Source organism: Lissotriton vulgaris, chromosome 2_2, assembly GCF_964263255.1.
Source record: "Lissotriton vulgaris chromosome 2_2, aLisVul1.2, whole genome shotgun sequence".
In the NCBI taxonomy this organism is placed as follows: domain Eukaryota; kingdom Metazoa; phylum Chordata; class Amphibia; order Caudata; family Salamandridae; genus Lissotriton; species Lissotriton vulgaris.
The window spans coordinates 245,379,720-245,402,737 of NC_141688.1; positions in this window are offsets into that span (position 1 = coordinate 245,379,720).

The window sequence follows — 23,018 nt, forward strand, 5'->3', positions numbered from 1 at the left end:
AGCCAACTATGCTGATTTATTTTGTTACCAACATTATGGCAATCATTTTCTGCACAAAGCTAACACATTTAGAAACGTGGTTAATTACATACAATGGGAACATTGTCCAGCTCCCGTTGAGGGCAGCTCAAAATCACTTTTGAAAAAGTTTACATATTTTACTGATTTTAATCAATCTAATCCTGACTCATTTTATTTTAAGATGACTGCTAAGTCCTCTTCCAAAGTTAGACTCACCCACACTAAATTATTATATTCTAAGTTCTTTCTTGACCAATTAGCAATAGGGGACTATGAACTGTGGAAAGAAACTATTGATCTTAAATGTGTTTGATGTTCGAAAGGCCGACTTCTTTTTGAGAAAAAAGAGCCCTTATTCGACTCATCTTGTTGAACTCTGCTTTCAAGGTCGGAATGGAAGGCCAGATGGATACATCGAGCATCCCATACAGGGGAGGGAATAGCACATTTTTGCAACACACTACACATTGTGAGACAGTCACAATGTATGGAATCCCTGCCAGTGTGCCACAGCAATCTTCATTATTTAAAATCAAATAACTACAGTTTGCTAGCACAATGCACTGTGGCTTTGCATTGTGCATGTCTCATACCAAACCATATGTTGTTTTTGAATTCGACTGTTTCACAAAACACCTGCTTTGTATTGGCTACGTCTAAAAAGTTAAATGCTCCTTCCCTTCCTGATTTGGGAGAATACCCAACATGGTACAATCAAACCGATAACTCCCTTAGTGAATAACAGTCTCTGATGCTACATTCTAGTTCTGATGTTATGGCAGAAAAGTTCAGATTTATGCCAACATCGTTTTCTGGGTCTGGCCCCTGCTAAACACAGGTGAGGGTGGATCCCTGTTTTGAAAGTGAACATTCTGTTACTCCCTATTCCGTATGCAAATTATGTCAGAACTGGCTCAAACATTCCGCCTTAGCGTCAGTTAAACTCCATTTGTCCAAATTAACTGAAGATTTTGATCTATATGACTTTGTTAAAGGCCCTGTGGGAGGCAGATCAAAAAGATGGGTATATGCTATTTACAATGAAGTTTGGAAACTGTCTCAATTTGGAGCTACTTCTAGATTACGTGCTATAGATCAACAAAATTAGAAAAAGTGCTTGCAGTTGTTGATAATAGCATTAATACCCTTTCTTCCAAAATTTACACATTAGATAATATTGTTTCATATGTAGTTGATATCGTACAGGATGAAGTGTCTGTTTTGTATCATGGTCAAAATCAATTACGTTCCATTATGCAATTTGCTTGGACATTGCAAACATTAAAGGCTGGTAAAGTGCATTGGGACTAAATGAATAACTTTTCTCTATTTTTACCATTTATTTTGACTGTGAAACAACAATTCATGTCTATGAAGGATGCTGCGTTTTCCCTTTTGCATATTGAAAAGTTAGAACCATTACCTTTTTCCATTGACGAATATAATACAGCTGTATGGCTCATTCATGGGTTACTAACATTGCCTTTTCCCCTATTTAAATTTGATTCATGTACGAAATACTATGCCATAGGCAGATATGAACCTTTGGGTAGCGCTTTTCTCCATGAAGTGTGGTCTCTGCCATTCACCTATAGGGGCCTGAGGGAGGGTGAAGAAGTTTATTTGAAAGGTGAAGATTGCACTTCACACCTGATCACTCATTAGTTTGAAGGAGCATCCAATTGCATGTCTCTTGCAATTCAGACGCACTAAATTTAGCGTGCATTTTAAAAGGAAATCCTGTCCCCACCATGACTCCAACTGTCACGTTGCTAGCAAACTGTAGTTATTTGATTTTAAATAATGAAGATTGCTGTGGTATGCTGGCAGGGATTCCATACATTGTGACTGTCTCCCAATGTGTAGTGTGTTGCAAAAATGTGCTATTCTCTCCCGTGTATGGGAAGCTCGATGTATCCATCAGGCTTTCCATTCTGACCTTGAAAGCAGAGTTCAACAAGATGAGTCGAATAAGGGTCCTCTTTTTTCTCAAAAAGAAGTCGGCCTTACTTCTTCTCATGAAACATTTGTCCTTCACGTGGTGAACACTCGCACTGAGGGGCATGCCCTTTTGAATACAGATTTCCCCCTGCATTTCGGTGCCTTAATTCACACTATCCTCAATGCCTCGTAGACCACAGGCTTGGCGCACTTTTTTTAAATTGTAAGTTCTGGCCTTGTGACCTCATTCCAAACTATATTTGGTGTGATACTGGCATTTTTTTCATTCTATTTTTTCCTATCTCTTTGGCGGTTTACCTTTAATGCTCGCCTTGGCTGCCGGTGTACTGCTGTTAATTTGTTTGCTTAAAAATTGCTGCACAATCTGTGTCACATGGCAACCTGCTCCGACTGCTCAAGCTTTATAACCAGATGCTTGAATACTATGAATATGAAGCGCTACCGCTGGCCACCTTGAGTGTGGCATATGGATTGTCTTTCCGGTTTTTGTACTTTACATGCATGCAGCCTGTCTTCCATTGCCTGGATTGCGGTTTTGAATGGGCTTTGGATTTCTGTCTCTGCTACACGGTGTCTCCTAACCCGGATTATTATCTACTAATGATTCCCTTAGTTGACTGTACGGGTATTGGAATAATGGCCTGCGCAGCGGCACATGGAGTCCTAGGCAATTGGAATATATGGGCTGCAGCCCATGACTTCCTGGCACGCAGTTATCTCGAAAAACACCCAAGTTGTCCTCTGATTGTGCTAGAGGCTCCGGCTGTCAAAGAACATGTGTGTTCCTTCCCATTATTGAATTGGATGGCTGAAATGTTTTCAGATGAGAACAATGACTACCTCTTGAAGGCAGTTGCAACGTACTCTACCTATACGCTTTTGGATTGAAGTGGCATGGTTCCGGCTTCAAACGTGTACTGGCCTTGTGATTTTTTCATTCATTTTTTACTCTGTTCACATTCCGTGCTTTAGACACTATACAGCCCCTGCTTGGTTTTGAGTAAAAAAATGTTTTTTTGTGTGGTACCTAATTCGGAATTTTTCTCCCAATTGTCCAGTTTAGCAAATTTTGAACTTCGTTCTGTCTCACTCAAACTTGAACTCTGTGTTCCAAAGTGCCCCCTTTTTGTGTGTGTTCTGATCAAGGGAGGGTGTAGTGAAGGCAGGGCTCTGCTTGCTCTCATTGCTATGTTAGGATAGGCTTATTAGAAGTTTAAACGCCATTTTACCTTTTTGCTGCTTTTGCACACAACACTACATGTAACTGCTGTTGTAAGTTAGGCTGCATGAAATTCTTCACATGAGAATGGGTTGTTTTCAATAGCCCTAGACTTACATTTTGACCTTCGTCTGCAAAGTGAGTGCTGAAGCCTCCAAGGTTATCATAACAATGTTATGTGTCGTTCGGGCTGATTGGCTCATCCTCTAGACACAACATGCACACAGCTGCAGAATGCACCCACCGACATTCTGGCAGGTGATTGGCCTGTCCGCCCTCGGACGCTGGCCAGCATGGCAATGTCACCATTCTCTGTGGGCAGAAAGTGATATTCTGTTTTGTCTAACAATAAGAAGGGTAGCAGTTCCAATTAAGGTGTTTTTACATTCGTTAACTAGTTATTTGTACCACTGAACTAAAAGCAATGTCTTTAGTTCAGTCATTTTTATTGAAAGACATATATACAAGGTACAGAGTAAAACACATGGTGAATGGGGAAAATAAGGATAGGAAAAAACGCCCGGGGGGGGGGGGGGCATCGGTGGAGCCATGCAAACACTGTCTCTATTGGCCTGTGCCTGTAAGTTCATAGTCCATGTTCCACGCTGGCTTCATATATTCATAAACTACATTAAAGTAATACAACAGCACCCCAAAGCACTTCAGTAATAGTTTCTGGGCGAGTATCAATTAAACTCTTTGGTAAGTGACCCCGAAATAAATGCATTTTATGTTTAAGAACAAAAGGCCTCCTACACAGCTGTTAGTCTGGGAGAGTCTATTCTGGAAAAAAACACGCTGCCGAGCATGTTCTCAATGACAGTGACCTCACCTGTGGGGGCATGACTGCTAAGATCAATACAGAAAACAGCAAGGAAATAAATTGTCAGACTCTTTCCTGTTTGGAGAGTTTGGCTGGTGCACGTTACCATAGCAACTATCTGTTACCCGTGATGCGGAGGCCTCTGTCCTGCCAATCAGAGAGCCGCGTTTCTCTGTGAAGCGTCCTAGAGGCTGGAGGCTTTTGTTTCAAGGTATCTTCCGGTTGTTTCAGAGAAACTTTCAAGCAGGATGAAGGGTACAGCGGTGTGGGCTGATCTGAAGAGGACGCCAGAAGGGGCCGCAGCGCCGGCGGTCCAGGAAGGAGGAAAAGGACCTCTTTTATCGCATCTGAAGCAGGCAGGAGCAAAGATAAGGCCCCTGGGCCAGGATTTTTTTTTTTTATTTCGTTACTTTCCGGAGCGGAGATGTTTTGTGGAATGTTGATAATTGGACTCTGTCACCTCTTTATTTTTTGAAGCATTGCTAAGGTTGTTTTAGGTGGGAAAAATGAGAAAACGATTCCATGTTCTGTCAGTCATTTCTTTATGACACCACTGCTTATTGTATTACATGTGTGTCTATATATGTATTTATATTCTACGAACATTGCAGGGTTGTTGGGGGGGGAGGTGTTGCTACTAAGTACTAAGGGCCCAATTCAAAGAACTAACTTAAGACGAAATCCTAAACTTACTAACATTTTGGTATTCACATAAGGCACTTGGGGGCCATATTATCAAGAAAGGGCGATACATTATTGCCTCTTTTATCGGCAGGAAACTGCAGATAAAGCAGCGATAATGGGCTTGACATATGCCTTTGTGAATTCCCATAGTAGCCCAGCTTAACGTAAAATGTCACTGAATTCTCCAATTCAAAATAAGCAATGTTGCTATGTATTCCTCAGTACTTTCACTGTCCCTTTTACTTCTCATATAAAATGTGTGTCCCTCCACCATGAAAATTGGTTGTGCTGTATACTATTTCTCCATTCTCTTGGCTGCCTCAGTATGTTTGTCCCAGGATACAAACTGCCCATATAGTACTTCCTCTTCGGGTAGATATCAGAAGACTTCTTGCCTTGCAGGACGAAGTAGACCAAACATTAGTGCTTTCTTTCTCTCTGCACTAAAACATTTCCCATCTGTTGCTATTAAGTAATTCTTGACATTTATGTGCTAGTTCTTCCATTTGAAAAGGGCCTTTCATGCATTCTGCAAAAATACACCAGGTTGATTAACATATTGACCCTGTGCCATGTCAAAGCAAAACTAGTTGAGGTTGGCGTTCTAGACTATAACATTGTAATCTATAAATCAACTTTAAATAGTGCAGTTGGAGGCTAAAGCAAGCCAAATTGTAAGCCCACTGCAAGATTAAACATTTAGAATGGAAGCAAATGTGTTGAAGGCTGAATCCAAATGATGTGGTCAAAAGACAACATAACAAAGAGTAAACCAGGATGAATGCCTACAAGGTGCGCCTATCACCGAAGACAGACAACCGAATGAACAAGTTTCCAAAAGATGGCCGTCAACAGAAACAACTTGCTTTCTTTAGAAAGTTGGGCTTGAAACTAAGTGTATCTTGGTGGCAGCATCAGCATGAGAGGAGCGAGGAACAATGAATGCTAGTGAATAGAGCTACACGTGAAAGGTCACGTTCAGCAGAGCCAGGTGTGAGGAAACAACAGTAGCAGCTCGTGATACTAACTTCATGAAGCAACAGCAAATACAGGAGAAACAGGCACATGAACATCTGTAGGTTAATAACAATTTGAAATTGACATCTGCCTGCTGTGAACACAGTCTACATGAATGTCAATTTTTCAGAATGCCTAAAGCCATACTCCTACTTCACCTCACGCCTCATATTTAAAAATAAATGCCTCACTCTGCAACAGACTCCCTTCTGGAAACACATGGTTGTGACCCTCTTCTTTTTTAAATCCACACTCTTCCGAACTCCTCCTCAGCACAGCCAAACACAGTCTAGGAGCAATTCCTGTATCACTTGATGTGATCCATTAAGTTTTCAATGGGCTTCAGGAGATAACATTTCTTAAAATGCCTCCTGTGGGTGTAGGAAAGTAGGATCTGGTTCTTATGGTTAGCCCACTTTTTGCTTAACCCGTTCCATGCTGATGACGGAACCGCTCTGTCATCAGCTGCGGTTGGGCTGTGCTGATGACGGAGCGGTTCCGTCATGGCCCGGCCGTCGCGCCTGCGCGGCGCTGATTTCGCGCCTGCGCAGCGCGTTCTATTGAGCGGGGCGGGCCATGATGGAACCGCTCCGTCACGAGCACAGCTCAAACGCGGCTGGTGACGGAGCGGTTCTGTCACCAGCATGCGGCCGCCGCGCGGCCACCCCGCCCTGTTAGCGCTGCGGCGGAATAGCCGCTGCAGCGAAATGGTTAATGTGATGCTGTTTTTGACAAGTCTGACTTAGATCCTGCTAATCAGGACCCAAGTCTCTCTGCTTTCTCCCTACATTGGTTTGTTCAGTACTTAGGTTCACTCCAGATCGGATACTGGGGTACCCTTATCAGTCCCTAGTATATGGTACTAAGGTACCCAGGGCATAGGTACCCTAAAGGTCCCCCATGGGCTGAAGCATGCATTATGCCACCAATGGGAGACCATGCAAAATGGAGCTATAGGCCTGCCATTGCAGTCTCTGTAAGTTGGTGCAAGCACCACTTACTAAAGACATAGGTTTACTATATCTAAGGGTCACTGCACTTAAAACCAATAAGTCACCCCTATAGCAGGCCTTTGCAATCCTGCACAAAATGTTTGCTGCCCACCAGAGACATATTTCTGCCCTCCTGCTGCTCAGCCAAGCTCCAACAGAGGAAGGTGGAACAATAGTCATCCTGTCACAAGGAGCTGTTACCACCTCCCAAACAGGATTTAGTGTATTGGGACCCAGTGGGCGTGCCTGCCAGTGCCTGCAAGTATGCATGAGGGGCACATTTTGTGTCCCTGTGCATAGTCCAGTCCAAACCAGTTCTGGGAGCCGTTGGCTCCAGCTCTGGCGCGCATCTGGACAAAGGACATTGGAGTAACATCCCCCTTGACCTGAAAGGGTCCCCTGAATCTTCACAACTCTTTCCCTAGGGGACATAAGGTCTGCACTCGGTGTAGTTCCCTAGAGTCGTAGTGGGATAAGATTCAGAACAGAAACCAATGCACTTCTACCGTCTGGGCACTCTGGACTTTGCTGGTCTTTTTTGGACCTGAATTATTTCCCTTTCAGGCTGCTGCCTTGTCTGTGCCTGTACACCATACAGGATCCATGCAGGACCTGTGGAGCATCAAAGACACTTGAAGGAATGTCCCTTGAAGTAAAGGAGTCACCTCCCTGCATTCGCAGGCAGCTCAACTCTGCTGACCGGTCTGCTGATCCTGAGCTCCTACGGACTCGGAAGGGTTCAACGACACAGGTGTTGGTAACCTATGTGTCCAGAGACTTGAGCTGTCCTCTCACCGAGTTTTCAGCCAGAATGCCTTGTAGGCGCATCGTGTACTTTTGCAAGTGCAATTGCTTGTTGGCAACTTTGCGACAAGTGCATTGGGCTCCAAGTACCCCCAAACTCTGGTAACTACTTCCACCAAGATCTTCAGCCACATCGCCTTGTGGGCACCGTGGCCTGCTCCTTTGGTGAGCTGCTGGAGGTCCTCTTTAGACTCCTGTGCCTCCAGCCTGTGGGTCCATTTGAGGGTCACCTTTATTTCTCTTGGGCTTCCCAAATTGCTTGCGGTCTGCCCTGACTTCCTGGCTTGCAGTGAGTCTCCTGGACCTTGCTGGTCCCAACCGTGTATCTTCTTGACTTCCTGCTTAGGTTGAATTTGCCAATGCTTGATGGTGCTTCCGCAGGACATTAACCCCTCAGCACTCGACATCCTTCATGGGACAGCTCATATTCGGGTCCTGGTCTTCCTCAAAGTCGCCTGGTACTTACTGCTGTAGAGTCAATGTCGCCATCATCCTTTCTGAAGCATCTCCCAGACAGGCTTCAGTGTATTGGGACTGGGCGGGTACACTTACCAGCGCATTGACAGCCTGCAGGAGGGGCACACTTGGTGTCCCTGTGCATATTCCAGTTTAAACCAGCTCTGGGAGACCTTGGCTCCCTCTCTGGCGTAAAACTGGACAAAGGACATGGGAGTAACCTCCCCCCTGTCCAGACCCTCCCCCGGGAGGATTCACTGAATCGTCCCAACCCTTTCCCTAGGGTACTTAAGGGTTTACCTGGGTGTAGGTTCCTAGCTTGCTTGTGGGACAAGGTTCAATTCCAATACCACTTCAACTTTTCCCGTCTGGATACTCTGGACTTCGTAAGGGCCTCACTTTGTCTCCCTGCTTGTCTGCTGAATCATCTGTGTCCGTACTTTGTACAGAAACCCTCAAAGGCCTGTGGAGCATAAAATACACTCGAAGGAATCTCACTTGAAGTGAAGGAGTCACTTCCCTGCATTTGCAGGCACCTCAACACTGCTGACCGGTCTGCTGATCCCAAGCTCCTGCGGACTTCGAAGGGTTCAACAACACCGGTGTTGGCTTGACATGTCCTCTCCCCAAGTTTGAGGCCAGTATCCCTTGTGGGGGCTACAATAACTGAACCGCTGTACACCACATTCTTTTGCAAGTGCAAAGGGTTGTGGGCAACAGAAGGTTGTAGAAGGGTGCATAGGTGTGAAGTGGTGTCCAAAACTGCTGTTCTTCCCAATGGAGGACTTCAGGAAAGTGCCGCAGGTGGAGAAAGAGAAAGTGTACAGTGGAATCCAAAGGTGGATTCTAGTTGAGAGGTGCCTACAAGCAGAGGGGACAGAGTCTTTGTCACTCAGGGGTGACCCAGAGACCTAGAAGAAAAATGCTCACCGATGTTGTGTGTTGCAGGAGAGTTGATGGTGACCTTGACTCTACAGCTGTGAGGACCAGGTAATGCTGAGGTAAACCACGAGCTGTCCCACATCGGATGTCGAGAGCTGAGGGGTCAGTTTCTGTAGGGAGCACCAACAAGCCGTAGCAACAGCAAACAACCTGTATGTCGAAGAAGGTGCATTGTACAGACCAGCAAGGTTTAGAAGACTCACCATAAGCAGACGAGTCAGGGCAGGCCCCAAGAAACCAGGTGAGCCCAACAGAAACAAAGATGACCCTCAACAGGACCCACAGGCTGGAAGCACTGAACCTCGAACAGCTCATCAAAAGATGCAGGCCACGATGCAAACGATGCGGTGTGGGCGAAGATTCTGATCATTAGAGATGCACGAGGTTGGGGCGACTTGAGGCCTGAAGAGCTTGATGGAAGGAAGCAAACAAGCATTCTATGGGGCAGAACTGTGGGGCCACTGCCGATTGGATGCCCTAGTGACAGCGGAGAGCAAGCTTTTAAAATCTCTCATCTCTGTTCCGCTGAGCACACCATCAGTACCAGTATGGATGGACACGGGATGTAAAAACATCAAAGACCAGGCCCAGCTTCGCCCGCTCCTGTTGTGGACACGGATTTGGAGGAGCGAAGAATTAAAATCTTATGCTGATGCCCTGGGAGACATAATGAGCCTGGGGGGTTGGGCTAAGATAAGATGGTTAAGTGACACCAAAAAGCTTTTGGAGAATATCGGACTAGGAGACTGCTGGTCATCTCGTTCAGCCCCTCCAAAAGAAGTTGTCAAGGCGCTTTATTGGAAATGGACTGCGGAGCGTCTAATTACAAACTCCAACCACTGCAGGTCCACTGCCGCCTTCCTACAAATTAAAGACACTGTGGCCTTTGAACCCTACCTGGACTTGATTACTCTCCCCTTTGACCGAGCTCTTTATTTTAAATTTAGAGTTGGTTCCCTCCCGCTAGGTGCTTTGGTATCAAATTGGTCACTAGCGGCCCGTACTTCTCCCAACTGTGCATGTTGCCCGAATAAGGTTGAGTCCATTGCGCATGTCTTATTTGAATGCCCGGATTACGCAAGGCCTAGGAGTTTCTGGCTAAAACCACTATGCCGAAATATGGGCACACGTAGTCATTTAGTAGCCTTGCGTATCCTAAGCACGGACACTTCCCCCCCTATTGTGTGCGGAACAGCTAAATTTTTAAAGCAGTTTTGGCTTATTCGTTGTAAGAGATTGTCAGTAGCTGTTTAATTCTCTTTTTAGTTAATTTATCAACGGGCTTTTACGTCCTTTTATCTCTTTTAATATCTCATACTGACTTCTTGTGGCAATGATTTTTTTTGTACATTATATTGATTGTATTATAAATGTGCTTATAAGATATCTTGCATATCGAATAAAAGCTTATGACTGACTGACTGGCAAACAAGCATTGGCAACAACAAGTCAACACTGTGTACAGGTGTTCAGTTCCTGTGACACCCACGAGGCATACTGGCTTCAAACTTGATGAGAGAGCAGGGCAAGCCTTGAGAGCTGTGGAGAACCATCACCTGTGTTACTAAACCTTTCTGAGTCCGTAGGAGCTCAGGATTAGCAAACCGGTCAGCTTAGTTGCAGCACCTGCAAATGCAGGGAAGTGACAGTTAAGGGAGATTCCTTCAAGTGTCTTGGATGCCCACAGGCCTTGGAAGGTTCCTGTATGGTGCACAGGCACAGATGTTGCAGCAGACTAAAAGGGAGATGTAGTTGAGCCCAACCGAAGTCCAGAGTGCCCAGATGGTAGAAGTTAAGTTGTGTCTTAATTGAATCATGTCCCATGACGGATCTAGGGACCCACACTCAGGTACGCGCTTAAGTACCCTAAGGAAAGGGTTGGGACAATTTAGGGGATCCTCACAGGGGAGGATCTGGACAGGGGGTAGGTTACTCCGATGTCCTTTGTCTAGTTTTGCACCAGAGCGTTAGCCAACGGCTCCCAGAGCTGGTTTGAACTGGACTATGCAAGGAGGCACCAAATGTGCCCCTCATGCAGACTGAGTGTCGCTGGCAAGCGCACCCACCCGGCCCCAATACACTAAATCCTGTCTGGGAAGTGGTCACACCTCCCAGTGATAGGATAACTATTGTTCTGCCTTCCCCTGCTTGAGCTTGGCACAACAGCAGGAGGGCAGAATCGTGTCTCTGGTCGACAGCAGCCATGTTGTGTTGTCCATGTTTACACGACTGGTACCGGGAGCATGGAGAGCTTAACGGAGGGCTCTTTCAGTGCTTGGAATCATATCTCCACACAGTTTAAGATGTGGGGGTACGATCCCAACCTTTTTGATTACAAACATGATAGGATTTGTTGCAGACAGTTTCGAGATGGTCAGCGCGTAATTTCACGATGCCTCTCTATATGGTATATGGTATATGGTTGCTTCACTTGCAACCTGAGAGAATGTACTCCATAGTCTGTAGGGGTATCCTGCTCATGCAGGGGCACCCTCACCCTTAGTACCAAGTACCCTGCCTTCAGGATTGTAAAGGCCTTCCATTGGAGTGACTTACAGGTTGTAAGTGCAGTGACTTTGGATATAGGAGACCTATATCTTTCGTAAGTAGTGCTAGCACCAGCTAACACAGGCTGCAATGGCAGGCCTGTTGTTACAGTTTGAATGGTCTCCCATGGGTCGCATAATACATGCTTTAGCCCATGGGGGACCTCTGGGGTACCTATACCCTGGGTACCTTAGTACCATATACTAGGGATGAATAAGGGTACCCCAGTATCCAATTTGGAATGTACCTAAGAACAGAACCTAACAATTAAGACTAGAAAGCAGAGATACTGGGGTCCTCATTAGCAGGATCCAAGTCAGACTAGTCAAAAACTGCTTAGCATAGGGCAAAAAGTGGTAGTAACCATAAAAGCAGATCCTACTTTCCAACAGCACGTAATCCCACTCATCGTCTTCCTGATCTCTGGGGATTAGTCAGAGCAGATCCTTTGGTGCGGATAAGCAGACCGGTCACATCCTCATTTCAAACCCAGGCAATGGCCTGAAGTCTTTGATGATTTGGTCCCGGCAGACCCCCTTGGCATACAGAGTTGCTGTGTATCTTCTGGACACAACGTAGATCCCTCAGGTGCAATCGCCTTTTGACATATGGGTTCGCCGCTCAGGAATTCACGAGTCCTAGCACACAGGGAACACAACTTCTTCACTAGTTGCACCATTCAGCTTACAGGGTCACTGTAAATAGACCAACTTGGCACCCTTCACCCTGTGCTTGATACTTGACACAGTGAACAGCACTGCACTCCTTTCATAAGTGGTTCACTGAAAACAGTCCTGCATATGTGCTGTGGCTCAATCAGTACACAGTCAAATCTTCACACTGGGGGTCCTTCAGACTAGACCTAGCTCCCTCTAATGATCTCCTCTTCCAACAGGACACACTGGTCTCGGAAAGCAGGCAGGCACTGGTGCTCTAGGGTAGGTGGTACAGGTTTCTGTGAGTGATGTCCCATCACCCAGCAGGGAGAATAGCAGGCCTTGGCCCCAGTCCTGGACACAGCAGAAGTCTTTCAGAGCTTCATCTTCTCACACAGCCCCTTTAGCTGCTTGAGAGATGGCAATTTCTTGGGGACTCATCCTCCCCTTCAAATAGTCCTTGTCTAAATGTCAAATGTGTTTAGGGTCTGGGTCTTTGACGTTTTATGTTGGGGATCTGCATTGTTGAAGTGAGCACTTCTCCTTTTCATCTTTCTTCATGAAAGAGGTCTGCCACGGCAGGTATACCTCTAAAGCTGATTGCCCATAATACAATGCATGGGAGTTACCAGATTTCACTCCTGATGTCAGCCATAGCCATTTGTGCATCAAAGGTTAATCCCAGCCCCCCAGCCCTACTCTTTATGATTCTCTTTTCAGCCCCATCTTCCTTCCTGAGATGTGTCCAGGCCCTTCCTTGTGATATATCAGTGAATCAAAGAGTATTCTGTTGAAATGTGAAGGTAATCTCTTCCTATTCCCTCCAGTGTTTCCTCACCGAACTCAAGGGAATGCAGCAAGACACAAATCTGTCTGGGGATTCCTTTCTTCCTCATGTCTTTACCAACCAGGCCTGGGCTTCCAAAAATGTAACCCAGGCTCCTCCACATGATATACCATTGCAGGCACATTTACTCATTGTATATTTATAGCACACTTTCTGTTCAGCACTAATACCTCTATGAATTGTACCCTCACGTGTACACAGGCAATCAGCACTAACACTCAGTCTGTGTGCACTATTTTGTACTAAAGATTTCCTATATTCAACCAGGGTTAGCTTATATTAAGCGTCTGTGCTTATATTAAGCACAGACGCGTTATGTGCATGCAACCCACTTCTCACCCTTCATGCACTGTACTTCACTCAAGCACACACACACCCAGCACATGCAGTCCCTGCGCAAACACTGCACAGCAAGACATCTCTCATGCAATGTATTCCTCTTAGGCATACGTTCACATAGTACTTGATAACCACACATGTATTCCACTCCATCATTTTACTGCACAGATACAACCACCTATGCCGTGTAGCACTCCACATCTATCTTTTATAGGCCAAGGGTGAGTTAAGCTCCCAGCAGCCAAACTTTTAAAAAGCTGATTGAGTCTGTAGGCCTCACTCCAGTGTGCAGGGTGAAAAAGGTCCTGTTCACTGCTGTTCACTACACGGTATGCTGTCGCCATCACACTTGTCCGGCTTAACTACTAGTGAAGGCGGTAGCCTTATACCACTATGAGGGTGGTTCTTTGGGTACCCCTCCCAGTCCAACAACACCGCAGTCCATGAGAAAGGCCTATGTCATGGTGCACATGCATGATCCATGTTTGACTGTGACATAAAAATTAGCATTAGGGATTCAGGCAACGGCATAGTTGGGCACTCAGAGCTGGCATACACATTACCATGCCAAGGACATTTCCATCTCAACACTCTTCATATCATAAGATAGAGATTGTATATTTAACACATTCTTGGTATCATATGTGCTAAGCTTTTATAGGGACAACTAACAGATGCTTCAGCTATTGTTAGCTTGAAGGTCTGTGGAGTTTTTTTTAAGGCTGAAAGTATTTTATACACATAATCAATAGATATACATTATGAAGAGAGCAATGACGTGACATTTAAAAGAGGTTTGAAAAGAACATGCATCAAGCTGCCATTGATGCTCATGAACGTGAGTCATGCTAATGAAGAACAGAACATGTGATGCACACAAGGTAAGAGTGTGCTCTTGGTCCCAAAGCTGTCTCCAGTGTGGGGTCAAAGATGAGCTACAATTGTACTCATATCAACTAAGGCAGTCAGGTTTTTCAAAGTATAGTAAGGTTTAGCACTGGGCTTGCACAAATAGTGATGAAACTCACTCGTATAAGTTCTTAAGTCTCATCGGTTATACTACTTCATTGGAGAAGTAAGCACATTTCTGTAGGTAAGGGTAGTAGGTCATAGCGGTCAGTACATGTTAAAATTGCTCAGTGAGTGAACAGGGGTCCAAAAGTTTACCTCCATCCAGGAGACTCATTCTTACTGAAGATCAGAGATTGTGATATGTGTATAGGTGAGCATACACTGTCAAAGAAAAATCAAGAAATTGGGCAGGTGGATACAACATACTACTGTCTTTGTGGGTATAAAAAGAATAGGTATGGGAGAATAAGCCTTAATGGTGATGAAGGAAGTGATGGAACATGGTAGACACCACGTTAGTGGTAAAAGGGGTACAATAAGAACAGGAAAGAAATATCAAAGTCCTATTTCCTGTACAAACATTGTATAAATAATATCTGATTCAGATATCAAGTTTGCCCAAATAACAAATGCAGTCATATCGTTATAGTACTCAGTGGAAAAGGTTCAGGTACATCACATTAAAGCACTGTGATTCTTAGGCAAAGCAATGTTTTTCTTAGCATGAATAAAAAAGATGTATAATCACTAAAACAAATATTTATGTTTATATATTATTTTATATGTTTACACATTATATTATCATTACATTCATGTACACATATTATTTTGTATGCTTCGGATTGTGAGATTCATGTTTAAGCACTATGTTATACGCTTAGGATCGTTGGACTCATGTTTATGTATCATATCATATGCTTGGGGGGATCCTTAGATTCATGCATACACATGCTATATGCTTAGGATCGTTGGATTCAAGTTAACGCATTATATGCTCAGGATTGTTAGATTCATGTATACTCTATGCTATGTGCTTAGGATCGTTTTTACACATATTATATGCTTAGGATCATTAGATTCATGTTTACGCACTATGTTATATGCTTAGGATCATTGGATTCAGGTTAACACATATTATGTGCTTAGAATCAATGGATTGCAGTTAATGCATGATATTATGTGCTCAGTGTGAGAAGCTGGCCTTGTATATGATGTACACTTTGCACCAGTCCAGACAAGACTTATGGGGATGTAAGAGGTATTAGATAACCTTGAAAAGCTCTCGAAGTGGTAGCTGTGGGGAGCAGCCTTCAGGCTTAGTCCAGAAGGATTGTAAAGCAGCTTATTTTACCAGAATACAATCTCATAGTATGGATTAAGTGAAAAATAACCACACAAGGTATTTATAAAAATATGTATTTATTATATAACACTCTCTAACACATACAATTATCTCCTACCCGGAGATAAACACAATGCACGCAATAGTTTGATAAGAAACACAGTAAATAGCACATAATACACAGTGGACCCGGGGGGGGGGACCCAAACATTTACTAAGAAAGTGGTATGAGAACCACAACTAGGGTCAAGACAATGTCGAGAGGACCTAGAAGAGCTGGAGAGCCAAGCAACCACCCAAGTTGAGTGGCTAGGAACCCCACTGAGAGCTTGTGCAGTGTGAGAACACGACTGCGTGCTCCTTACAATTCTACGTGTAAGTCGTGGTTGCATTTTTATAGATGAAGGACCCATCACAGTGGACCCTGAAGTAACTGTGAAAGATAGAAGGTTGTGAGTGCCACCCCACCCGTGGATACCCTAGCACCCACATTACCTTCACCAAAAGTGCCGCTGCTGAGTGAGGAGAAAGTGTTTGTTGGAATCCAAAGGTGGATCCTTGTTAAGCGGTACCTGCAAGCAGAGGGGACTGAGCCTATGTTATTCAGGAGTGACCAGAAGATCTGGTAGACGAATGCCCACCAATATCGGGAGTTGCAGGAGATTTGACGAGGACCTTGAATATGCTACTGTGAGGACCAGGCGATGCTGAGAAAGATCAGGAGCCATGCGCGAGCTGTCCCACGAAGGATTTGAGTGCTGAGGGGTCGGTGTCCGGTGGATCACCAACAAACCTTGGCTAATGCAACCAACGCAGGAGCTGAAGAAGAAGCAACGTCGGGACCAGCAAGGTCCAGAGGACTCACCACAAGCAGCGGAGTCAGGACAGGCCTGAGCAATCAGGGAACCCAAGAGAAGCAAATGTGACCCTCATATGAACCCACAGGCCAGAGGCACTGGAGTGGTGAGAGGACCTCAGACAGCTCACCAAAAGATGCAGGCCACGATACACACGATGTCCTGTGGTCAAAGGATCTGGTCACAGGAGATGCTCTGGGTTGGGGCTACTTGGAGCCTGAAGACTGGAAGGGAGACAAAGTTGAGCCCAAACGAAGCCCAGCGAAGTCCAGAGTGCCCAGACGGGTAGAAAAAGAAGTGTTGTCTGATCTGAATCTTATTCCATGGCGAATTTAGCGACCCACCCATAGGTAAGCCCTTAAGTACCCTAAGGAAAGTGTTGGGATGATTCAGGTGACCCTCCAAGGGAAGGGTCTGGACAGGGGGTAGGTTACTCACTTGTCCTTTGTCCAGTTTCTTGCCAGAGTGGGAGGCAATTGATACCAAGACTCGTTTGACCTGCACTATGTATGGGGACACCAAATGTGCACCACATGTAGACTGAGTGGCGCTGGCAAGCGCACCCACCTTGCCCCAATACATTAAATTCTGTCTGGGAGGTGGCCACACCTCCCTGTGACAGGATACCTATTGTTTTGCCTTCCCCTGCTCGACTTGGCTCAACAGCAGAAGGGCAAAATCATGTCTCTGGTCGGCATCAGCCATGTTGTGTTGTCTGGGTCTAGAAGACTGGCGCCGGGAGCACTGAGAGCCTATCAGAGGTCCGTTCCAGTGCTTGGAATCATATCTCCCACGGTGTTTATGGTGTGGGGGTATGATTCCAACATGTTTGATACCAAACCTATTAGGATTTGTTGCAGACAGTTTCGAGTTGGTCATCGCGTAATTAGACGGTACCCCTCTATAAGGTATATGGCTGCTTCATTGACAACCTGGGACAAAAGACTCCGGTGTCAATCAAGGGCACTCTCTCACTTAGAACCAAGCACCCACCCTTCAGGATTGCAAAGGCCTACTATAGGGGTGACTTATAGGTTTTAAATACAGTGACCCTAGATATAGGAAACCTATATCTTTAGTAAATTGTGCTAGCACCAGCTAACACAGGCTGCAATGGCAGGCCTGTAGTTACAGTGTGAATGGTCCCCCGTGGACGGCATAATATATGCTTCAGCCCATGGGGGATCTCTGGGGTACCTTAGTACCATATACTAGGGACTTATAATGATACCTTAGTATCTAATCTGGAATGTACGTAAATACTGAACATGACAATTTTACAATTTTAAGGGAGAAAGCAGAGAGACTGGGGTCCTGATTAACAGGATCCCAGTCAGACTAGTCAAAAACAGCTTAGCACCAGGCAAAAAGTGGGGGTAACCATGGAGAAGGATTCCGCCTTCCTACACTGATCGTTAAATACATATACACTCTATGCTATGGTAAGGATCATTTGATTCATGTTTACATATTATGTTATATTATAATGAAAGTTTAATTCATGTTTACGCACTATGTTATATGATTTGGATCATTGGATTTGTGTTTAAGCATTCCCTTATATGCCTATGGTCATTACAGTCATGTTTACACATTATGCTATATACGTAGGAATATTGGCTTCATGTTTACGCATTATGGGGTATATGTATGAAACATATTTTTAGTCACAAATGCTGTGAATCGCACAAAAGCAGCGTTTGCAACAAAAAATTCTAAAAACACGATGTATGAGCAAAGTAGTATCGCAATATTAAGGAATCGCAAAATTTGCGATTCCTTAATTTTGCGTACGCATTTACAGAATCGCAAATTGCGATTCTTTAAATGCTATGCAACATGCACCCAAGTTGTGCAATTTCTCCTTAAGAAATAGCAAATTACCACCATCTTCAAGTTGGTGGTAATTTGCGATTTCTTAAAAAAATGCACTTTTTAGCATTTTTCAAGGTGCCATGTGGCGAACATACATGCCCTTAGGGCATGTATGTGCGCCATGTGCGCACACATGTTAATTTCAGGGGTGCATCAGGGTGTCCTTATGACACCCTTGCACCCTTAAATTATTCTTAATTTGCGTTCTCAAATTGCGAATCGGAATGAATCTGCCCATAGGAATGAATTGGAAGGTATTCCCTAACCCCTTCAGCGCAGCACAAATTTTTGTGCTGTGCTGAAGGTTCGATTGAGCGGCGGGGCCGTGACGGACGGTTCCGTCATTAGCAGAGCCCAACCGGCGCTCATAACGGAACGCTCCGTCATGAGCACCGAAGGGGTTAATTGCGATTTTGCAATTTGCTAATCGCAATTAAGGAATGCTAAGAAATCGCAATAAAATTAAGAATTTTTAAATACATCCCATTTTGCAATTCTCAAATAGAGAGTCTCAATAGATCGCTATTTGAGATTCTCAAAAACTGATTTTCATACATATGCCCCTAAATGCTTAGGATTGTTAGATTAATGTATACTCTATGCTATGTGCTTAGGATCTTTTACACATATTATATGCTAAGGATCGTTAGATTCATGTTTAGGCACTATGTTCTATGCTTAAGATTATTGGATTCATGTTTACAAATTTAATTATTTGCTTAAGATCTAAGATTCAGGTTTACCCATTATGTTATATGCTGAGGATTGTTATATGTTTAGGCTCATTATGGTGTTTTTTTGGAGTATTTCTATACAATACCGAATATCCGGATCATAGTAGAGAGTGATCATAAATGACAAAGGAATCATTTTGCACAGCAATATTGTATATCAGATGTATGAAAACACTTATAAAAGAAAAATATTTTACTAAGATTTGTAGATGAACACACAATTAGTTTAATAAATAAGCTTGCTCTGTTTTTAAATTTTGATAAACTTGAAAATGACATTGCAGTATCTTAAATTGGCCATCTTGTACTCTTTGTGAGTACATATCAGCCTATTAGCAGTTCTTGCAGGTATGAACTATTTTACAAGTTTCAAAACAGCTTTCTAGTGTTTGCAATGTATGCTATAGAAGTACTTAACTGCAACACAATTGGTGTTGTGTCCTGTGAATAAACAGATGCTATGGGACTTGAGCCAAATGTAAGTTAAGCTGGAGATAAATGGTACCAGTAGTGTGGGTGGCGTAGAAGGAAAATTGCTTCCTGGGGTGAGTCAATCTTATTTAACATGTCTAAAAATCCCAGCAGGGATTAGTGGTTGTGTTGGGTTGTAGTGATTGCTCGTCAAGAGGAAAATTACTAGTAGGTAGAGCCAGTAGTGCATTGCATGCGTCATCTTTGTTTAAACCGTACCACATGGAATCCAAGCACTTTCATTCTACCCACATTGGAACCCGAGGACTCTATTTTGTGTCCTGGCCTCAATGCGTGACACTACTTAGGGCCTCATTACTATGGCAGACAGTATGGATTTGGGACCCACGGCCTATGAGGCGGCCTCCCCACAATCCGAATCACAATGCTACTGCCACTACGGCGGTCACATCACCTATATTTTGCGTTGTGGCGGGGCTGTGGTCAGCAGCCCCTCCACCATGCAAAATAGAGTGCGCAGACGCATCCCTGCACTACGTGGCAGGCACCCTGCGGTGTCTGCCACATGGGGCAGGCATATGTAGGGGGGTACCATACGTCCCCCCCAGGGTACATGTCCCTGCACCAGGGATTAAGCTGGGCCCGCTATGGCCACCCAAATCTATTCTACCATTAATTTTGCTGCGGTTTGTCCCCTACAAAACGAACAGAGAAAAGGGATATCGTAATCCCTATGGCGGTGCCTGCAACTCACCGCCGCAATGTAAGCTAATGTTTTAGTTCAGACAGGCGGTCGGAAAAGGACGGCCTGTCGAACATTGGCAGGCAGTCTTTACGACCGCCACACTTCACCAGCGATTCCCCCGCCATCATAATATGGCGGGGTAAAACAGCATTAAGGGCCTCATTACGCCATCGTAATGAGGCCCTTAATCTTCCTGTGCCTAAATTATATATGAAATGTACGAGTGTAATCCCCACCTAATACACACAATCTAGTGATTCATGTCCCAACCCCCACCCCATATAATGTACAGTGTTCTATTGCTTTCCAGCTAAGTTTGTGCTATATAAATACCAATACATACATTACACAGTGGCAGTCACCACTATTTATTTATAGTTAGTCCAGACTTTTCATGGAAAGAGTTTTTTTTTTTTTGCTAATAACTTTAGAGCTGTTAGATGAATCTTCATGAAACGTCCTAAAAAACAGTCCACCTCAGCTCCCTCCTGGAAATTTTTTGGGTGATTCTTCAAGCAATGGCTTGAAAAACATTGAGCGTGGGCGGAGGGGGGCAAAACACCCTCTGGTAGCTTAGCACAATAGCAGTAAGGCTTAAATGTGTAAAGTATTTATGCAGCCCTTAACACAAATTAAATCCCAAACCAATTTAGAACAATAGTTCCGAGCTTACGTGTTCGTAGGAAACATGAGGCAGTTGTTGTTGACAAGGTCACCAGACCACAGTCTGTAGACAGAGAGGCCGCATCGGCAGCCGGATACAGGTTCAGGGTCAGTCTAGGTGAAGTCCACTCGTATTCACAAGGAGACCAGGGACATTTTTTTATGCTAAGAGCACAGAACCTCTGGATTTTCTCCTTGAGTCCTGTTCTTGCAGATTTTAGGTTGAAAGGAGTACACTCTAAAACCTGCAAAGGGTCCGGGTCAGGACTCACTCCGGCAGAGCCAAGAAACAGGGCCTAGGCGGAACCTGTAGGGAAGTTGCCGCAGAGGCCTCTGGAAGCTTGTTATGTCCATCTTTCTCACACAGGTGGTCATCCAAATGACCCTTACAGTCGCTACTGGGGTCCTGGGTTCAAAGCAAGCAGGAGCAGTCCTCCTTTGGGCTTCACAAAACAAGGCAGTTCTTCTTCTGAGTCTCCAGAGGTCCAGAGGTGTCCTGATGAGATGTTCCGATGGTGCTACATTTATAGCAAACCCAAGGACGTGATGGATGGAGCGCTGAAACTTTTCAGACACTCATCCTCAGTCACAGTTGAATCCATTGTTGTTCTTTAGTTCACTTTGCTACCCCAGTTCAGACCCAGCTTTATGCAAATCAGTCTTGACCCTGCGCCTCATGTGAACAGTCCAGCCCATACTGCCAAGCAAGATATTATCTGGACTGGAAACAGCCATCCTGAGACCGGTTTCAGAGTAAAACTCCTCATCAGCCTAGCTAGCTTAAATCCAGTCACTTAGGGAAAACAAAGCAAACACAAGTAGATAATGGACGGAGCGCTGACACTTCTCAGGCACTTGGACTCACTTCTGGACATATCCTGCCAACTCTAGAGTTGCGCTAAATTTGCATAAATTGCAAAAAGGCCTTCAGAGTCATAAAATAGGCAAAGTATCCATGTCCTAGATTTGTCGAGAGATTTTTTTTCACAAACAAAATTTAAAAATATATTTTTCGGTATACAATGGCTCAATTTCCAATTCTAAAAACTATTTGCGTTTTGGTACTAGGAAGGGGCGTGTTTATCCTAATACCGAATCAAAGTGCTATGTAAGAATGCTTTGAGTTCGCAAAACATTTGCATTTTACCGCCTCATACATGTAGGTGGTAACCCATTTGCAAATGGGAAGGGGTCCTCAAGGGACTCCTTTCCCTTTCTGAATGTTTGGAAAAACATTATTAAAGCGTTAGCAGTACTCCCACAAAGCAATGTCTACTCTTTAAAAATTAAAACAAAACATTTTTTTATTATTTTTAAAACACATCCTGTTTTCCTTTAAGGAAAACATGCTGCATTTAAGAAAAAAAAGACTTTATTGTAATGAAATCACAGCCATGGTGGTCTGGATCCCCCAGTAGGCCACCATTCCCGTGGTTTTTGCGATTCCGAATAGGTGGCAACCTGAGACCCACCTCCTGAATACTGATGAGTTAGGTCTATTTGCGACCCACTGGGAATCGCAAAATGTGTTCAACACGCATTTTTACATTACTGTTCGCGATAACAAAATATCCAATCAAAAATTAGCTATTTGGCAATCGCAAACACTTACCTTTGTACTTCTTGCCCTTTGTTCTATATTTAAGTGGCTGTGAAGTGAATCCTGCCGCCCGTTTCGGTTGTTCCGTTGCGGTTAATACTAAAAAGTACAAAAAAGACAAATGCCTGAAACAACAGCCAATCACGTTACTGTGTGTTCACGCTCCATTTTTGCAGTAAATAGTGTGCATTATTATACTTTTGTGAATTTCACATAACAAGCATAACACGATCTTCACAAGATTATGCAAGATTACACCTGCAAAAATCTATTGCAATACATTAACCAATATTTAAGAAGCAGCAGTTTGGAACTCGCAAAAGATACCCTGGTCTGTAGAAGTGTATTGAATAGTATGAAAGACTGGATTGAATTTAACTTTCTTTAACCAATCTTTGTTGTAATTTCAGGGAAATCAACAGAAAAACCCTGCCACCCAGACCATAAAACAGGCACACAAACAGCCAAAAAAAAACTGTCCCACACACTGACCTCTGAGACCATTTTTCCGGGCACTGCCTGATTGTTCTCTGGGGTAGTCATACCCCCTTACCACCTGCTATCACTACTCTGCTTCCGGATTGTTTAGCACTCCGGTGGGCAGTGCCA